At 46.8% G+C, this 14,572-nt stretch overlaps 1 protein-coding gene and 1 long non-coding RNA gene across 3 annotated transcripts in view; one reads left to right on the top strand and one right to left on the bottom strand.

The window, feature by feature from the left end:
* LOC149851993 (uncharacterized) overlaps positions 1-1,731 on the bottom strand; it is a 29,432-nt gene extending 27,701 nt beyond the window's left edge. Inside the window, exons 1-2 of the long non-coding RNA XR_016439387.1 lie at positions 1,584-1,731; positions 203-324 (exon numbers count right to left, since the gene is read on the bottom strand). This is a non-coding gene — a long non-coding RNA (uncharacterized LOC149851993). The remainder of the gene's footprint in view (positions 1-202; positions 325-1,583) is intronic.
* Positions 1-14,572, top strand: part of ADAMTS7 (ADAM metallopeptidase with thrombospondin type 1 motif 7) — a 161,489-nt gene that overhangs the window by 128,139 nt on the left and 18,778 nt on the right. The gene's annotated exons all lie outside the window — the stretch shown is intronic.

Here is a 14,572-nt window from a genome sequence, read left to right as displayed (position 1 = left end):
AGTCAGTTATCCATCTCTGTACTGGCACATCAAAATATTGTGCATAATTACAGCAACTATCTTAGTGGCTTCCCCCCACTCTTCATAGGTTGCTGATCTGCTGTCACTTCCATGCGACTGCTTGTGGAATAAGATCCCTATCACTATATACAAAGCTATCAGCTTTGGCCCCTTCAGTTGTTGAGATGTGTGTGTACAGTACCTGGCACAATAGGGTCCCCGTCTTGACTGCAGTCTTCTAAGCGCGGTGGAAAGGAATAATTATTTTCTTAGATCACTTGGAGGACTGGGATGTATCAGAGGAGTGGAAGAGGCCAGTGCAGTCTTGAGGTTAAAAAAAAAAAAAAAGGAAAGAAATCGTTTGGTAACTATATCTCATTTCAACCCCTCTTGGGACAGAAGCTCAAGGGCAAATGTATGCATTCATTAGAAAACCAAGACGCCGGCAGTATGAGTTTATAAAGGCCTCATCAACTTGATATTCCTTCCTGATCAAAATTCAGAATTTGTGTATGAAGGGAACGCAGCTGCTGTAGGCTGCACCCAGTTCAGGAAGTCACTCGATGCAACATCTCATGAAATCTTACTTGCATTAGGAATCAGTTTGGCTCAGACAGGGGCACCGGCACATGGATTTCACATCGTGCCACAAACAAAGGGTAAGAATAAAGGCGCAAAGCACGCCACGCTAGGGGTTAGCAGCGTGTTAATGAAATGCATGGAAGTTGCTGAGTCGGGAGGTGATCCCAACAGCAGCGAGAGCAGGGCGACAGAGAGGTTAGAAAGAAAGACAGGAAATAACAGCAGGAAAGAGCCCTACAGATGAATCCATCTGGGGGCATATACGATGAAACGCAGGGAACCCATGGGGGACAGAGCCTGGAAAGCAAGGATGCTGAAAGAGATCCAAGTGCAAGAGGGGGCAGGAAATTAGCTCCGAGTTTGCAGCGCAGCTCAGAACCGGCGCCACGAGGGAGGGCAGCGGTAACCGCTCTCTGGGACAGGCTGGCAGATGGCACCTGAAACGCTGCATTTGGTTGTGGAGAGAAAGAGGGAGAGAAATTGGAGGAAATTCCAAGAGCGCGAGGAGGGCTGGAAGGGGCGCTTTCTACCAGGGGCATCTATCATTACGTAGGCAGGACCCTGATAACCGTCTGCAAAATGTCTGATACATGCAGGCACCGCCGGGACGGATTGTCCGTCAGGGCTGGCCCCGCTGCAGTCGGTAGGAGCCCACCAACGTAGAGCTAGCATGGAGGTAGTCCAAGGGATAGAGAGGAATTATTTATGGGGGTGCGAAGGGATTGGCTCTTGAGGTGACGGGATGTTGTTAAAACAGCAAATGAAATATCACGCAATAGCTTTCTGATGGGAGCATCTGTTAGTGCATGAAGCAACATGTCGACTTAGTGGGAAAGTCCTTTCACTTCAAATATTTAATAACAGTCCGGACTTAGCACCAGCACTTTCTGCATAGTGCAGTCCTACTGAGGTGGCTTGAAACGTTGGGTTAAGTAATCCAACGAGCTACTTCTGTCTCTGGCTGGAACGAGGAGGACTATTTACCACCTTTATTTACCTACCTGGCTGCAGGCGTAATGCTCCTCCATGCTACAGGCCCTTTGTTCCTTGCTGCTTTCCCCTTCTGTTAGAGAAACATAGACGTGCGCCCTGGTCCCAGACAATCTCCTATCTGCTAGCAATCTCTGTGGGGCTCGCAGGGTTAACAGCGCTGAAAAGCAGAAGCAATATAATGAGTGGATTAGATGTCACAGATAATAGCATGTTAATCATTAATCATCCTTATCTCTTTAATGTGTCTGGAAAAGAGCTTTTTGTCTGCACAGAAAGAAACATTAAACCCTTTGGAGGTTTGTTTAACAAAGAATGACTAATAACGGGATCCCGGGCAAGTTGGGCAGAGATCTGCTACTAGTTCTGACAGTTGAGAAGTTCAGCTGAAGAAGAGTCTTCTGCCTTTGCTCTGTAATGGGAGGCATACCTGCAGCCAAAATAATGGCTCCCACGCCGCCGTCTCAGTCGACACAGAAGCCTCAGCAAAAGATGTGGCTATAAGCCACAAAGGCTTACCATCTGTTAGGTTTTGTGTTGGTTATTCATTTTCATCTTTTAAGGGACACCCTATAGTTAGCAGATCTGCCACAAAGAAAAAATCTAGAAAAACCAGGAACATATTTTAGGCTTCCTTCACCCACTAACAAAGTTGCTTTCATGCTTCACGGAGAACATAATTCAAGTCATGGGAGCCGTTTTCTGAGGTCAGAGTTGCTTGCAAAATGAAAATAAACCTCATCGTCGCACAAAGTTCAAGTCGACAGCTGTGAATGTAGTATAGAAGTGCCTCTGAAGTCATCGTAGTATCTGCCACAGATAGACATGCCACAGATAGAAGCTGAGTAGAGTTTAAAATTAGGTAAAAATCTCCAGCATTTTAACTTGAATTATATGCATGCATATGTGGATGCCCTTGCCTACATGGCTTCCTAGTCCACGTGTCTCTGTTCTACTTTGCTGCCTTTTCTCGACTTCCGTATGACCCGGCCTGGTAATATGTGTTCCCACTCTAAATCTCCTCTTGTTATTACAGAATGGTCTTACTTTTAAGGACAGTTTTTCCCATAAGTCATGGACTGCCTGTCTGTGTGCCACAAACGTGGTGTTTCTGATCTAGTTGGTGGCTGCAATTCCCCTCAGGGCTCCACTCAGACCTTCTTCGTGTCAGTGCACCTCTCTCCACTGATTTATTAGAGTCTGGATCCAACCCTGTTAGGTTTGAACCAATTGCCCAAGCTAGAACTAAGCCACACTGCGGCACTGAAGATGCATGCTGCCTTGCTTATGAAACATAGGCTAATGGCTCTGACAATTTTGGGTCATTAAAGATCTTCTTTCTAGCTGCTGTACTGTCCCATCCAGCTTCGAATAAGGATTGTGATAGTATCATAGAAAATGAGGGTTGAAGGGACATCAGGAGGTCACACCTAGTCCAACCTCCTGTGCCAAGCAAGACCAGTCCCAACTACATCATCCCAGCCACGGCTTTGTCTACTCAAGTCTTAAACACCTCCAAGGATGGACAGTCCACCTCCTCTCTGGGTAACCTGTTCCAGTGCTTCACCTCCCTCTTCATTAGAAAATTTTTCCTAATATCCAACCTCAACTTCCCTTGCTGCAGCTTGAGCCCATTGCTCCTTGTCCTGTCATCTTCCCCGACTGAGGACAGCCCAGCTCCATCCTCTTTGCAACCTCCTGCAGGGAGCTGAAGGCTGCTATTCAATCCCCCTCGGTCTTCTCTTCTGCAGACTAAGGAAACCCGTTTCCCTCAGCCTCTCCTCACCAGTCATGTGCCCAAGGGCCTGAAACCATTTTTGTTGCCCTCCACTGGACTGTCTCCAATGGGTCCACATCATTTCTGCAGTCATTTCCTTCTACTTTCCAAAAGCTCCACGTCACTGCCATTGAACATGTCTAGGCAAAGAATTCGTGTTTGCTTCCTTAAGTGAGCAGGCATGCAGATGCTTAGATCTAGGGCCATGATTTTGACCCGAATATCCATCTGTTCCATATGTGACGCACCAATATCCGTTCAAAACAAAAAAAAGCAAACACTAATTTTGGGTTAAAAATGGCATGAATGTTGGACAGAGCCCAGGGCAGGAAACACCAATGGGAAATACAAACATTTCCTGCCAAACTCTGAAGAGTAAGAAAACTTTCACATGGCAGGAAGTCACAGATGTGTAAATCCACAGGCAAAGGCTCTCAGAAATGGCATGAACATAAACTATATTCCCTTCCTGGGCTCTAAAGAGCCTTTACTGCCCAGGATTAATGAAGGCTGCAGTGATTTGTGTGTTTGTGTTAGAGGGATAGAGAGAATACTACTGTCAAATAATCTCCTCCGATATCAGCCAGCTCCTTTATTTCTCTTTTTTAAGTGATTTTGTGTAGGTTGACCATAAAAATGCAAATAAACTCAGCAGAGTTGAAAGGTTAAAAACATAATAGCTCTGATTTTAAGAGAGAGAACAGATCAAAAGTAAACAAGCATCTCAGTCTTAATCAGGTCTCAGCAAAATAAAGGGGGTCAGAATTCATTAAAGCCTGAACCCTGTTCCTTTTGCCATGGTATAAATTAATTAATGCTTGCAGATAAGTTATTTTTCAGTGACCCTCTGATTTTACATCTGCATCCAGCTGTGGGGGTGGAAATAATATGATCTCCCTATGTGTCCTGAAATGGCTCCTCACATTAAAGGCTCTGGGCACAGGCCTCAGTAAGGCAGGGTGGGGATTTATTATCTCCATTTTGCAGATAGGGAACTGAGGCCATCAGATGCTGTGTGGGCCAGCACCATACAAGAAGTCCATGGCAGGGCTGCAGTCGGACCCAGATCTGTTGACTTTGAGTTTGGTGCCTGACGAGCATAACCAGCTTCTAACACTCATCCACCCAAGCCGACGAGAGGGTCATTCCCAATGGGTCACAAGATTGGCATAGTCCTTTCTGGACTATATTTTAACAGCAATATATCAGGTCATATTCAGAAGGTCTCAAAGCTTCATGCTTCAAATGGAGCCAGCAGCAGAACTGCTGGAAGAGGAGGGGGAACAGCAAACCTCAAAAATGTCCCGAGCTTCCAGGCAAAATCTGAATGTTGGCTCCTTCTCCAGTTCACACCCACACCCCCGTCTTCCAGCAGCCCCCCTTCGCTGGCACGGATTTCCTCTTGCACAGAGATGACCTCTATTATCTCAGCGGATCCGGAAATTGCAGCAAAAGACATCATCATTAGTGGGGGGAAAAGAGGGTTAAGCCCTGTTAGATTTTTTGTGAGGTTCTGTATATACTCTTCTTTCAGAGAGCGACCTATATGGCTCGCACACAATGCTCCTCGTGGAAAACAGCAAGGGATGAAGCTAATTGAGACATGTGGGATGTTGTCCAGCCTTGCCTGTTTTGAACATTTTCAACTCAGCGTTTGGCTCAGGCACTGTGTAGCTTAGCAAATAAACCCCTGTCCGTGGAGATTCGCAGTGCTGTCGTACTCATTTTTGGGTGAGTTGTCTGCTTTCAGCATGGTCGGAACTAAAGCGGTATGAAAAATGAATCATTTTTCACCCTGCCATTGACAAAAAAATTGGAGGGGGCAGTCTGGAAAGCACCCACACGGCAGCTGTCAGGGAATAAATGGAAAAAAAATGTTGGTTTCCCACTGCCGGATTCATCCAGCCATAAATTTCATCCACTCCCTTTCCAAAAAAACCCAAAAAACCCCAATATTTGTAGGTGTGTAGAGCTGCTCATCTGCTGCTGCTGAGCTGGGAGACTCGCATTCAACTCTGTACGTCTCTTTTAAAGCAGCAAGCCACACAGTAGACAACCCTCCCATTTCTTGTTCACTTGCAAAACTAGAATCTGGATGTCACCATCTCCAACAGCAGTTTCTGGATAAGGCAGCAGCAGATTTGCTGGGATACCAGCAAGGCCAATGGGAATAAGAGAAGGCTTCAGGGGAGCTTGCTTCTGTGCCCTGCACCCCTGCCTCAACCACTGGAGCTCGCAGGCAGTGCAGAGGGGTATCTTATCCCCCCGCCAAGCAATGCATTAACTCCTAGCTTTTATGCAGAAAATTGGAAAAGGGTCGTGGAGTGTACCTAGTTTTCTGGAAGGTAATTAGGAGAGAGACCTACTGCAGGAGGCTGAAGTAACAGGAGCCCTTTTATCTTGCAGGTGAAGCTGGTCTAAACACAAAGGCAGCAGTTACTTTTCATTAGAGCAGAATGTTAATGGGCAGATAGAGAAGCAGGCCCTCGTGCCTCTCAATGCCAGGAGAGGCACAATCGCTCTCCTTGGGATTCCTCCTGTTCAGGCTTCGTCTGGCAAGGATGAAATGATCCTTTAATACAGCTCCATGGAGCGGCAGGAATCACATAGAGATAGCAGCGAAAGGATGGATTAACTGTTAACTAGACGTTTCTCAGCAATGGCAGACGACAGAACAAGGAGCAATGGGCTCCAGTTGCAGCAAGGGAAGTTGAGGTTGGATGTTAGGAAAAACTCTCACAAGAAGGTTGCAAAATACCGGAACAGGTTACGCAGAGAAGTGGTGCAGTCTCCATCCTTGGAGGTGTTTAAGATTCGAGTAGACAAAGCTGTGGCTGGGATGATGTAGTTGGGGCTGGTCCTGCTTGGAGCAGGGGGTTGCACTAGATGTGACCTGCTGAGGTCCCCTCCGGCCTGAATTTTCTATTCTAACTCCTTCACTGTCCCTAGTCAGCTTCTGTTGCAGCCGCACATTTTATCTGGGGGCATTGCCCTGCCCCTGAGCCTGCACCCAGGTCCTCTTAGCACTGCTGTCTGCTGGCTCTGAGTGCCACTGGCTCCCCTGGGTCCCAGGAAGGGGCTGCACTTGGCTGACATGGATGGTGGAGGGAAGCTGTACAGCTGCCCTAAACCACCTTGGTGCAGGTTGCCATGGAGTGATGGCACCGTCCCCTCTGCCCACGGTCACCCTCTCTCAGTCACTCAGACCTGAGAGGGCAAGAGGAGATGGCTGGGGTTTGAGGCCCCCCTTGCATTGCAGATCCCATCATTCACAGGGTCGGGGGAGAGGGAAGAGTGTTTGCTACAAGGAAATCAGGCTGCCTCGGCATCTCACGCCAAGCTGAAATCACAGATAACCATGATTTTACCATCTCACCTTCCATTAGGCTTTTTTTTTTTTAATATCTTCCCCTGAATCCAAAGCATGTCCAGAGCGTCAGTTCAGTGCATGGCAGGCAGGGGTCTGTATTGCTGGAAACGTATCAGAGCTGGCCCCGACCGGCACGGCGGGTGACGGTATGCACAGAGCGCATGGGGAAGAAACCCCTGAACGCAGTTTCAAAGAGGGGTGAGGCAGCAGAGGGAAGCTCGTGAACCATCCCCATGGTGTCATCCCAGAACCTGGCCAGTCCCCGCTGGCACCACAATAAGATCTATTCCTTCTGGATTCTGAAAGGGAAGCCCCCAGACTATTTTTGCTGCACTGGAGGCTTGACATGGCTCCTACAAAAGCCCATGGTAAAATTCCTGTTGACTTCTGTGGGCACCAAATCTGTATGCACCTGACTGAGTGCAGTTGCCTGCTCATACACAATTTACTGATGCACTGAGGTGCCTGGCACGTGTGATCATCCTGCACAAAGTAAACCAGCAAAGCAGTGCTCTGCACCTTAAGGACTGGTGTCTAACCAGTTAAGCTATCAAAGACAACAGTCTTGGGGAGCTTGTTTTCTTGCAAAGAAAATATCCCTGGTCCTGGTTAAAACTTCAGGGGAAAAATATAGAGAGGACACTATGATGGCAGCAGGGTGGGCACATATCTGTTTCAGCTGCAACGTTCCTGATTTGGTTTTCATATCACTGCCACACTTCAGTGCAAGCCTGTTTGGAGCTGTGACCCGGCATTTTGGTATTGCTAAAAGCCACAAAGTATTAAACCACTTGCAAAAAGCAGGGGAGGACTCAATTCCTATGGGATCCAAGGGGTGAGGGTACAAAGGTGGCTTCTGTTTGTACACTGGAGTTGGGCAGGGCTATTTTGGTTCATGATATAATTTAGGGCAGCCTCAGGGCAGCTCTGAAGCGTGCTTAGGGGCCCATAGTTCCACCATTACACATCCACACTGGGAAAACACATGCGATTGAACTGACCAGCGCAGATGTCTGACACACGTAGACTGATGTTTCTGAGGCCAAAGTTAAGGAGTTGCAGTATATTGCTACCCTGAGAAATGGGTGCCTTGCATCACTGTTGAAGGTGTGCGAGGCATTTAGAGAGGGGCAGCGTCTGTCCCTGAAAGTGCTGAGTGAGTGCACAAAATGGCGGTTTTAGGGCATGTTAAATCCCTTCCCTGTTTTAGAGCTTAGAGCTCTGTTTTCCCCTCCTGAAAGTCCTTTTCACTGAATTTTCTCTTTGTAGGAATTAAATGATTTCTGTGCCCATCCTAGGAGCCGCCGCCTTCTAAAACAGAAGTGAGGGATTGCAAAAAATGTGTCAGGCAGTAGGAAGAGAAACAAGATTATTAGACAGGATTTCTTTCCATGCTTTGCTTACAGTCCGGCCTTGAATGGACCTAGCACACAGGGCTCCAAAAGCACTTCTCCGATGTATGGTTGGAAGTGTAGCTTTGTAACACGTATGACTCTGCAGTGGACCTTCTGCACAGGGGAATTGTTAGTAAATTGTTTCTACTGGGTAGCCAAAAAGCTAATTAGGACCAAGTCTGAAATGTGTTAAGGAATGATGTCAGGAGGGAAAGATCAGCTGTCATCCAAGGGGGAAGCTGAGCAGCTGGGATGTGTCACCATTATTACCCTGTTCAGGTATACAAACATCTTGGCTAACGAGGAGCGCGTACATGTTAAGTGCCATTAAAGTATCTTGTCAACTGTTATATCATTAAACCTAAACTTCATTTACTCTGAGCTGTTGCCCAGTGCTGGGTCCCTTTCCCCTCTGCCTTGAAGCCCTTGCCACTGGCTCTCTCCTAGTAAACGTCCCTCTTGGGATGTTTGATTCAAGCTTGTCAAAGACTGTTAATTTGATTCAGGTTTGTCAAAGATTCAGCCACCCCCCCCGTCCCCCATGAGTGATAGAGGTAGCCAGTACACTGGTCCCACAAATCCTGGGATCATCTGAACTGGCACAAGAGGGTTTTCTTCAGAAGCCGCTGAGTACCGAGAGTAGCTTTCAGAATTAGAAACAGGCCACGCAGGGCTGCTCAGATCAGGTTCGGTGCGTGAGACTGAAGAAACACTGGGATTCAAAAATGGGAGAAATCATCCAGACAGAAGAGGATTGGGATGTCATATGAGAACGACTGGATGATCTTGAAGTCTGCAGCAATAGAAACTTAATAAACTTTCCTAGTGCTAAGTGAAAGGGCATTAACTTAGGAAGCAAGGAGATTTCTTCTAGAAGTTGGGAGCTCATGAGCTGGAAACAACAGGGAAGGAAAATAAGCCGTGTGTATTACTTCATCACAGGATGCTACAGGTCACTGATGTGATCCACCTGGGGAAAAAGCAAATGAAAATCTTTTACTGGTCAAATGGAAACAGTGGACTCTCAAGTAATTCTCCTTCTCACATAGCTCCTGGATTGCTAGGGCCACACTGGCATTGCAACACATTTTAAGACATGCCTGGAAAGATCATTCCAAGAGACGGAGAACTATTAATGCCATTATATGACAATGCATAAAGTTTTCCTTAGCTGTGTTCATGAACTACAAATTGCACCTGGAAGAGTTGCAGAAAAATGCCACTAAGGAAAAAGAATCAAAGTTCAGTGAACTTACCATCTGAGAGGAAGCAAGGAGAGCTCAGGCTCTTAAGCCTAACACCAAGGCACAGAAGGGATATGACTGTTCTCTACAAATGCATTAGGAAAACGAGCACCATGGACGGAGGAGAATTTCTTAAGATAAAAAGGCATTGCTGGCTCAAGAACAAATGGCTGTCAACTGGTCATAAATGCATTTAAAGTTCAGTTCAGATCATAAATGCATTTAGGCTGGAAACTAGTGGATTTCTAATCATCAGAGGAGTTAGAGTCTGGAACAGCCTTCCAGTAGGAGTCATGGAGATAAAAAAAAAATCTAACTAGCTTTAAAATAGTCTGACCAGTTTATGAAAGGGATTGCAGGAAGTAGCTGCCTGTGATAACAGATGACTGGATTTGCTGACCCTGGACCTTTCTTCCAGTCCTCTGCTCCTACGCTAAAGACAGGGCAGTTTATTTTCTTGTTTTAATTCTTTCCTCTACTTCAAGCTAGTTAAAATATACAGTGTCTGGTTGGTCTTGGTACTAATGAACAAGCAAAGCAAATACAAATGTAGTGTATGAGTGAGGCAGTAGAATAATTGATGAGTTTTCTATAAAACTAAATTGTCCTCGAGAAAGGCACATTGGGTATGTCTACACGTGCATTTACACTGGCTTAAATTTACTGTGCATTAAGCTGGAATAGGCCAACATCTACATGTACTTGTGTTAAAGCCCATTAATGCTGTGTGTGGACTGACTTGGGACTAAACTTAGTCCCAGGTTAGTTCACCCACACAGTATTATTGCAGAGTAAGGCGCCTACACATGTGTTACTGCACAGTAACTAATCGGGTGCATGATTCAGGTATCAAATTTATGCTCAAGTCAGTGGAAGTCACCATATTTACTGTGCAGTACAGGCATGCATGTGTAGACATGCGCCTGTACTGTGCAGTAGTGCACAGTAAATGCGCACATGTAAATGCGACCATTAGCAATCATTGCAACACATTCTTATTTTTCGTATGGTTTGTGCATCCTATTTCCACAGACTGGGAAGCAGAGATAAACAAGTCATTCTTTTATTTCTTGCAAATTCCCAGGAATATGCAGTCTTGAAACCTATACCCAACGGACATCTTCCTTGATCCAGTGTAGGAGTCATACCTGCTGGACACTTCAGATGTATTTGCAAACAAGCCTTCAGTAAAAGACTCAGCATGATGGCTGGGCTCTCTGGCTCAAACACCGCTTGTGTTTATCCTTCTTGCTCTGCGCGGTGTATTGATGGAGGGATATGGGATAACATCTGCAGCTGCAAGTGCTGGGCTCCCCTGGGCTATCAACTCACCAATCTGCCTCTCTTTTTGGTATCTGGTATCTCTCCCAGACACCAAATGAGTTTATATTTTGGGGAATAGACACAGGCACCCTTCTGACTACAGCATGTCCTCAGCGTAGCAACTGGTCTTCCACAGCAAGCAGCACAGCAGCATCCTTGTCAAGAACTCGGCCTTGGGCAGCGGCACGATGCATCATGCAGAGGAAGTAGCAACGCCTCATTTCACTTCCCAAATGGGAAGAGTAGATTTTGCATATCACAAGGGCAAATGCTCTGTGTAGCTTTTATTTAAACAAGGATGCTTTTGGATCAACTGCTGCAGAAGATGCTTTCCCCCCATCTCCCAGCAATCTGGGAGCAGATAACTTTCTAAAAACTAAATCCCCAGGGGCCATAACTGCCCAGTGCAACCAATTAGGAGGTTGAAAGACTGGCTGTGTTTATCTTATGTGTCGCCTTCCCCCAGCCATGAATGCATAAGGAGATTTAGTGTTCTGGAGTCTCATCCTGAAAGGAGTCCTAGTTTGTTAAAATGATAGAGCTCTATGGCTGGCTATTTAAATAGCTTTGTAAAGGAGCCTCTCTTGAAAGCCTTTGATAAGGGGCCTTTCAATGAGGAAGTGAGGCCTAATCTGAACAACAAAAGCTTAACCCTTACTTAACTGTTTGGAAAACATTCCCAGACACATCAAAGACATTTTTCTTACTCCCCTTTTGTGGCATTTTCAGAGATGCACAAGACATGAGATAAGAGCTGTTGCCGAAAGGGCCGGGGTTGCTGTACCTCCTGGCGGACCCCTAACAACGTTTCCAGCTGTAGCCACGATCAAGAGACCCCCTGTGCTGTGGGAGGGGGAGTCGATGTGTGCCAGGCACACCTCAGAAGGGGTTGACCAGATCCCCCTCCAGAGGGGCAAGACAGAAAGGCGTATCGACAGTCAGCTCCAATTCCTACTTGATTCTCAATGATTTGGGGAAAAAATAAAGGGTCTTTGGCAATGGTGAAAGCCAAGGCCAGAAAACACAAGTATGTGATTGCACCTTCAAAGCAGCACTCATCAACGGTGTGTGCTGATCTGGACCTCGTGGGTTATTTCCTAATCACAGCCATCCAGCGTTGAAGAAAACAGCAGGGGAGACTGGCTAAGACTATGGTCACCGAGGAAATCCCACCCTCACTGGACCTTTCCTTTAACTGGTAGGACACTGGCATGCTCCTTGAAAGCACTTGAATTTCTCCATCCCATCTCCCCACCCCCATACACACACGCGCGCGCGCGGACGCACACACGCGCACTTGCATTTTCAGAAATCAGACTTCAGTAAGGCTTGAGCATGGGTTGAACTCAGGCAACTTCCATGAACGCTTCCCCCTCCCATCAAACAGTCGCGCTCCCTGCAGCCATGCTGCGGGCCCACATCTCCAGAGGGCAAAGCAGAGCAATCCAGAGGTGCTCACTGGCCTTGTTACTACCCTCCCCGTCACCTTTGTGAGGTTTAAAATGTTTCACGTGCAAAATGCCTGCTCACGAAGGATGAGATTATTCGCTTAGGGTGGAGTTAATGCAACATGCCAGAGTCTGTGAGGAGCCTTTTGTACAAGATTTAAATTGGTTTCATATTTTGGGTGGCAGGGTCGTAGCCTTAGGGTCGTATTCAGTGACTCATGTGAACGTCGTTGGCTTTTCTCCCCCTATTATTCATAGGGAATGGAGTGAAAGAGAGGGCATTCATTTTTCATGAGTTTAAGAAAAGTCCTTTAGTTCTGGCCCAGCCACGCTCTTGGGAAAGGAGAATTTCTCTCTGTCTTTAGATCCATGGAGTCTGAAAATGGATAATCCTTCTTAGCCTCTTAAAAGGCACTGGCTTGTTTTCCCCTTTGTCCCTAATTCTCCAAGTCAGACACTTAGGGGGTGTTAGATGCCAGCTATATAATTGCACTGTGCCTTAGTTCAGCACTAGCTGGAGAATGGGACTGCTGTCACCTATGACCTGTGGATGTCATCGCTTGCTAGAGACCGGCACAGGGCACTTCATTGAGAACCAGAGCTATTCTCTCCAGGGTACAACGTGTGACATCCTCCCCCTCCCCCCACCCTCTTCTTTCTCCTTCCTCTGACAGGCGAAAAAGCTGGGATTGAAGAAGCCAAAGCTGAACTCTTTCAATGTGTTACCCAATTTAAAAGCCGGCCAAAGAATCGTTACGCACAATGGCAGATTTAGAACATGCTTCTTCCGCCAGCCCCTCACATCCATGGGAACTTTATAGCTGTCATGTCCGCTTTAAAATAATCATCTCCAGAAGTAGAACTGCCTAAAATGATGCCTGGTAAAATAGATGCTTGACATGTCGACAGTACGGTTCCATGAATGTAATGTGGATTAATAGCAGCTCCCGTATAGTCATATGGATTTGTAGAACATTATGGCAAAGATGGTTGTAAATTAACCTCATTTCCATTCTCCTAATTTGATATTTGAGCATTCAGATAACTGCCTGGTTTTCAGATGTGCTGAGCGCTCGTTGAGTAGCAGTGCTCACCATAGATCTTTTGATTAGGAACAGAAACTCATTTCATCTGCAATGTATCCACGAGACTCCGTGAACCGTCTCTTAAAGCTCTCTGGCAGGGAATGCTACCAGGTCTTTCGAAACCTCTTTGATTGGCTTCTTTCCCAAAACAGTTCCTATTTTCCTGTGACATGCAATTCCTTGCCAGAGCAGCTCGGACCCCACAGCTACACACCATTCCTTTGCACACTCACAAAGAAAGTACTGTGTGCGCACCCCACATGAGACATAATGCACAGCTCACAGATGCAAAACACTGGAGTGGCAGTAAATTCATTGGACTGTCACGCCTATTAAATGTGGCAGGTCTTAGGCTCCTGTGTGAAGTGTGCAGTCCAAGATGCTTGTAAAAAGCTAGTGGGAAGACTGAGCTGTTTCTACAGGTCCTAAATCAATGGGGTTTTCCATTTATACGACAGGCCAGTAAACCCTTGCATGAGAACAGGCACCAGAAGAAGAAGAGGGATCAGTGTAATAGCATTGTGGCTAGGTGTGTTCCCAACAAAATGGTTCATGGGCTACAAGACCCAGTCCAATACTCATCCATGTTTTAGCAGGGAGGTAGTGCTGGTGAACGACTGGGCGAATTCCCGCTGGCTCTGCTCTGCTTGCCAGGGGACTTGCCCACACTGAGCAATGAGAGGGTAGTTCTGTCCTGCTTCTGCATCTGCAGGTCATGGCTTCTTCATCCAGACAGGCAGAGTGCCAATTTGTGTCACTTGTGATGGAGCTTTTGTGGGGCATTTGGGTCATATGGACAGTAGGGACTGGGCTGAGACTATCGATAGGTCATCCATTAGCCACTGTGTGTGTATACATGTACAGACAGATGTCTGTATATACATGTGTGTGTGTATATATAGTATCTCATATTACTGTCTAGATAGATGATATATAATATATTTGATATTGCTGTCTGTATTACAGTAGCAGATAGAGGCTCCAGCCAAAACCAGGACTTGATTGTACTATGGCTAGCCATTATCCCTACTCCCAGAAACAGCCCCAGCCTCTTCCCAGTAGGGGAGCTGGGCTCAGCCAGACTGGGAGCCTCCAGACCTCTCAGCAACGCTGCCACCACCCACCTGCCCACCCAGCTAATCCCGCCCCGCTCCCCCCCGTTCTGAGCCCAGCCCCAGCCCAGCTCCCCCGCCAAGAACAGGCTAGCACCACTTACCTTCGCCCCCCTGAAATTAGTCTGGGGGGGCCAAGCCCCATTAGCCCTGGCCTTCTACCACCTATACCTACACCTCAGAGACCAGCGTCACTGACCTTTGGTCCCTAGCTCCAAATTAAGGAGCACTTGTACAGATGACAAAA

The sequence above is a fragment of the Crocodylus siamensis genome, chromosome 15 (genome assembly GCF_052110815.1).
Source record: "Crocodylus siamensis isolate JL-2025a chromosome 15, ASM5211081v1, whole genome shotgun sequence".
In the NCBI taxonomy this organism is placed as follows: Eukaryota; Metazoa; Chordata; order Crocodylia; family Crocodylidae; genus Crocodylus; species Crocodylus siamensis.
The sequence above is the reverse complement of the archived record's forward strand: the minus strand, read 5'-3'. Positions and strand labels throughout refer to the sequence as shown.